The sequence below is a fragment of the Oncorhynchus nerka genome, unplaced genomic scaffold (genome assembly GCF_034236695.1).
Source record: "Oncorhynchus nerka isolate Pitt River unplaced genomic scaffold, Oner_Uvic_2.0 unplaced_scaffold_937, whole genome shotgun sequence".
Taxonomy (NCBI): Eukaryota; Metazoa; Chordata; class Actinopteri; order Salmoniformes; family Salmonidae; genus Oncorhynchus; species Oncorhynchus nerka.
In genome coordinates this window covers 3754-9096 of record NW_027040371.1, presented here as the reverse complement: position 1 = coordinate 9096, position 5343 = coordinate 3754, and positions in this window count along the sequence as shown.

Below are 5343 nucleotides of genomic sequence, written 5' to 3'. Positions count from 1 at the left end.
TTTATTGTCATGGTAGTTGATGAGACAGGGCTTTAATGTTGTGGTAGTTGATTAGACATGACTTTAATGTCATGGTAGTTGATTACACAGGGCTTTAATGTTGTGGTTGTTGATTAGACAGGGCTTTAATGTCATGGTAGTTGATTACACAGGGCTTTAATGTTGTGGTTGTTGATTAGACAGGGCTTTATTGTCAAGGTAGTTGATTAGACAGGGATTTAATGTCATGGTAGTTGATTAGACAGGGCTTTATTGTCAAGGTAGTTGATTAGACAGGGCTTTAATGTCATGGTAGTTGATTAGACAGGGCTTTAATGTCATGGTAGTTGATGAGACAGGGCTTTAATGTCATGGTAGTTGATGAGACAAGGCTTTAATGTCAGAGTAGTTGATTAGACAGGGCTTTAATGTCATGGTAGTTGATGAGACAGGGCTTTAATGTCATGGTAGTTGATGAGACAGGGATTTAATGTCATGGTAGTTGATTAGACAGGGCTTTAATGACATGGTAGTTGATTAGACAGGGCTTTATTGTCAAGGTAGTTGATTAGACAGGGCTTTAATGTCATGGTAGTTGATGAGACAGGGCTTTAATGTTGTGGTAGTTGATGAGACAGGGCTTTAATGTCAGAGTAGTTGATTAGACAGGGCTTTATTGTCAAGGTAGTTGATTAGACAGGGCTTTAATGTCATGGTAGTTGATTAGACAGGGCTTTAATGACATGGTAGTTGATTAGACAGGGCTTTATTGTCAAGGTAGTTGATTAGACAGGGATTTAATGTCATGGTAGTTGATGAGACAGGGCTTTAATGTTGTGGTAGTTGATGAGACAGGGCTTTAATGTCATGGTAGTTGATTACACAGGGCTTTAATGTTGTGGTAGTTGATTAGTCAGGGCTTTAATGTCATGGTAGTTGATTAGACAGGGCTTTAATGACATGGTAGTTGATGAGACAGGGCTTTAATGACATGGTAGTTGATGAGACAGGGCTTTAATGTTGGGGTAGTTGATTAGACAGGGCTTTAATGGCAGAGTAGTTGATTACACAGGGCTTTAATGTTGTGGTAGTTGATGAGACAGGGCTTTAATGTTGTGGTAGTTGATTAGACAGGGCTTTATTGTCATGGTAGTTGATTACACAGGGCTTTAATGGCATAGTAGTTGATTACACAGGGCTTTCATGTTGTGGTAGTTGATTAGTCAGGGCTTTAATGTTGTGGTAGTTGATTAGTCAGGGCTTTATTGTCATGGTAGTTGATAAGACAGAGCTTTAATGTCGGGGTAGTTGATTAGACAGGGCTTTAATGTTGTGGTAGTTGATGAGACAGGGCTTTAATGTTGTGGTAGTTGATGAGACAAGGCTTTAATGTCAAGGTAGTTGATTTAGACAGGGCTTTAATGACATGGTAGTTGATTAGTCAGGGCTTTAATGTCATGGTAGTTGATTACACAGGGCTTTAATGTTGTGGTAGTTGATTAGTCAGGGCTTTAATGTTGTGGTAGTTGATTAGTCAGGGCTTTATTGTCATGGTAGTTGATAAGACAGAGCTTTAATGTCGGGGTAGTTGATTAGACAGGGCTTTATTGTCGTGGTAGTTGATTAGACAGGGCTTTAATGTTGTGGTAGTTGATGAGACAGGGCTTTATTGTCATGGTAGTTGATTAGACAGGGCTTTAATGTTGTGGTAGTTGATGAGACAAGGCTTTAATGTCAAGGTAGTTGATTTAGACAGGGCTTTAATGACATGGTAGTTGATTAGTCAGGGCTTTATTGTCAGGGTAGTTGATGAGACAGGGCTTTAATGTTGTGGTAGTTGATTAGACAGAGCTTTAATGTCGGGGTAGTTTATTGGACAGGGCTTTATTGTCATGGTAGTTGATTAGTCAGGGCTTTAATGTCGGGGTAGTTGATTATACAGGACTTTATTGTCATGGTAGTTGATTAGACAGGACTTTATTGTTGGGGTAGTTGATTAGACAGGGCTTTATTGTGGTGGTAGTTGATTAGACAGGGCTTTAATGTCATGGTAGTTGATTAGACAGGGCTTTAATGACATGGTAGTTGATTAGACAGGGCTTTATTGTCATGGTAGTTGATTAGACAGGACTTTATTGTTGGGGTAGTTGATTAGACAGGGCTTTAATGTCGTGGTAGTTGATTAGACAGGGCTTTATTGTGGTGGTAGTTGATTAGACAGGGCTTTATTGCGTGGTAGTTGATTAGACAGGGCTTTATTGTAGTGGTAGTTGATTAGACAGGGCTTTATTGCGTGGTAGTTGATTAGACAGGACTTTATTGTCATGGTAGTTGATTAGACAGGGCTTTATTGTAGTGGTAGTTGATTAGACAGGGCTTTATTGCGTGGTAGTTGATTAGACAGGACTTTATTGTCATGGTAGTTGATTAGACAGGGCTTTATTGTAGTGGTAGTTGATTAGACAGGGCTTTATTGCGTGGTAGTTGATTAGACAGGACTTTATTGTCATGGTAGTTGATTAGACAGGGCTTTATTGTCAGGATAGTTGATTAGACAGGGCTTTAATGTTGTGGTAGTTGATTAGACAGGGCTTATTGTCAGGTAGTTGATTGTGACAGGGCTTTAATGTTGTGGTAGTTGATTAGACAGGGCATTAATGTCAGGGCAGTTGATTAGACAGGGCTTTAATGTTGTGGTAGTTGATTAGACAGACTTTATTGTCATGGTAGTTGATTGTAGCAAGGCTTTATTGTCCAGGATAGCTGATTAGACAGGCTTTAATATTTGTGGTAGTTGATTAGACAGGGGCTTTATTGTGGTGGTAGTTGATTAGTCAGGGATTTAATGTGGGGTAGTTGATTAGACAGGGCTTTAATGTTGTGTAGTTCATTAGACAGGGCTTTATTGTTGGGGTAGTTGATTAGTCAGGATTTAATATTTGTGGTAGCTTCAGTGGATTAGACAGGGCTTTAATGTTGTACTGTCAGGGGACAATTAGTAGTTGATTAGTCAGGCTTAAATGTCAAAGTAGCTGATTAGACACAGGACTTTATTGACATGGTAGCTGATTGTGACAGGGCTTTATTGTCAAGGTAGTTGATTAGACAGGGCTTTATTGGTGGTAGTTGATTACACAGGGCTTTAACATGGTAGTTGATGAGACAGGGCTTTGTTGTGGTTGTTGATTAGACAGGGCTTTATTGTCATGGTAGTTGATTACACAGGGCTTTAATGTTGTAGTAGTTGATTACACAGGGCTTTAATGTTGTGAATTTTGTTGATTAGACAGAGGCTTTAATGTCATGGTAGTTGATTACACAGGGCTTTATTGTCATGGTAGTTGATTACACAGGGCTTTAATGTCATGGTAGTTGATAGAGACAGGGCTTTAATGTTGTGGTAGTTGATTAGACAGGGCTTTAATGTTGTGGTTGTTGATTACACAGGGCTTTAATGTCATGGTAGTTGATTACACAGCTTTAATGATTAGTTGACAGGGCTTTAATGTTGTGGTAGTTGATTAGACAGAGCTTTATTGTCATGGTAGCTGGACAGGGCTTTAATGTTGGTAGTTGATTGACAGGGCTTTAATGTGGGGTAGTTGATTAGACAGAGCTTTAATGTCATGGTAGCTGATTAGACAGGAAGCTTTATTGTCATGTTAGTTTGATCAGACAAGGCTTTATTGTAGAGTTGATTAGACAGGGCTTTATATGTAGTAGTTTGATTAGACAGGCTTTAATGTCATGGTAGCTGGATTAGACAGGGCTTTATTGTGAGGTAGTTGATGAGACAGGGCTTTAATGCTCATATGATTGATTAACAGAGCTTTATTGTCAGGTAGTTGATTAGACAGGGCTTTATTGTCAGGATAGCTGATAGAGACAGGGCTTTAATGCTGTGGCAGCTGATCAGTGATCACTTATCCCATTGGTCAGGTAGTTGATCAGACAGGCTCATTGTCAAAGTAGCTGATTGTAGGCTTTATTGTAGCTGATTAGACAGGGCTTAATGTCACAAGTAGCTGATGGCATGGCTGTATTGTCAGGGTAGTTGATTAGACAGGGCTTTATTGTCAGGGTAGTTGATTAGACAGGGCTTTATTGTGGGGGTAGTTGATTAGACAGGGCTTTAATGTCATGTAGTTGATGAGACAGGGCTTTATTGTCAGGGTAGTTGATGAGACAGGGCTTTATTGTGGTGGTAGTTGATTAGACAGGGCTTTAATGTCAAGGTAGTTGATTAGACAGGGCTTTATTGTCATGGTAGTTGATTAGACAGGGCTTTAATGTTGTAGTAGTTGATTAGACAGGGCTTTATTGTCAAGGTAGTTGATTAGACAGGGCTTTATTGTCATGGTAGTTGATTAGACAGGGCTTTAATGTTGTAGTAGTTGATTAGACAGGGCTTTATTGTCAGGGTAGTTGATTAGACAGGGCTTTAATGTCAAGGTAGTTGATTAGACAGGGCTTTAATGTCAGGGTAGTTGATTAGACAGGGCTTTATTGTCAGGGTAGTTGATTAGACAGGGCTTTATTGTGGTGGTAGTTGATTAGACAGGGCTTTATTGTCGGGGTAGTTGATTAGACAGGGCTTTATTGTGGGGGTAGTTGATTAGACAGGGCTTTAATGTCATGTAGTTGATGAGACAGGGCTTTATTGTCAGGGTAGTTGATGAGACAGGGCTTTATTGTCAAGGTAGTTGATTAGACAGGGCTTTAATGTCATGGTAGTTGATTAGAAAGTGCTTCATTAGATAAAGCTTGTTGTTCATTCAGAAGGCATTCAGACACATTCCCTCTGTCTGTGTGTGTGTGTCTACTCTGACCATCTGTTTCTATTACTACTGTCATTGCTGTGATAATGAGGCCATTGATTCACTGTCTAAGGAAATAGTCAATCAGGACAGATCATTTGTCTTACTTGTCCTGACAGTGTGCCTGCTAGATAAGCAGATATAACCAGGGCTGGACAGATAGAACCAGGGCTGGACAGATAGAACCAGGGCTGGACAGATAGAACCAGGGCTGGACAGATAGAACCAGATAGAACCAGGGCTGGACAGATAGAACCAGGGCTGGACAGATAGAACCAGATAGTACCAGGGCTGTACAGATAGAACTAGGGCTGGACAGATAGAACTAGGGCTGGACAGATAGAACCAGGGCTGGACAGATAGAACCAGATAGAACCAGGGCTGGACAGATAGAACCAGATAGAACCAGGGCTAGACAGATAGAACCAGAAAGAACCAGGGCTGGACAGATAGAACCAGATGGAACCAGGGCTGGACAGATAGAACCAGATAGAACCAGGGCTGGACAGATAAAACCAGATGAGAACCAGGGCTGGACAGATAAAAC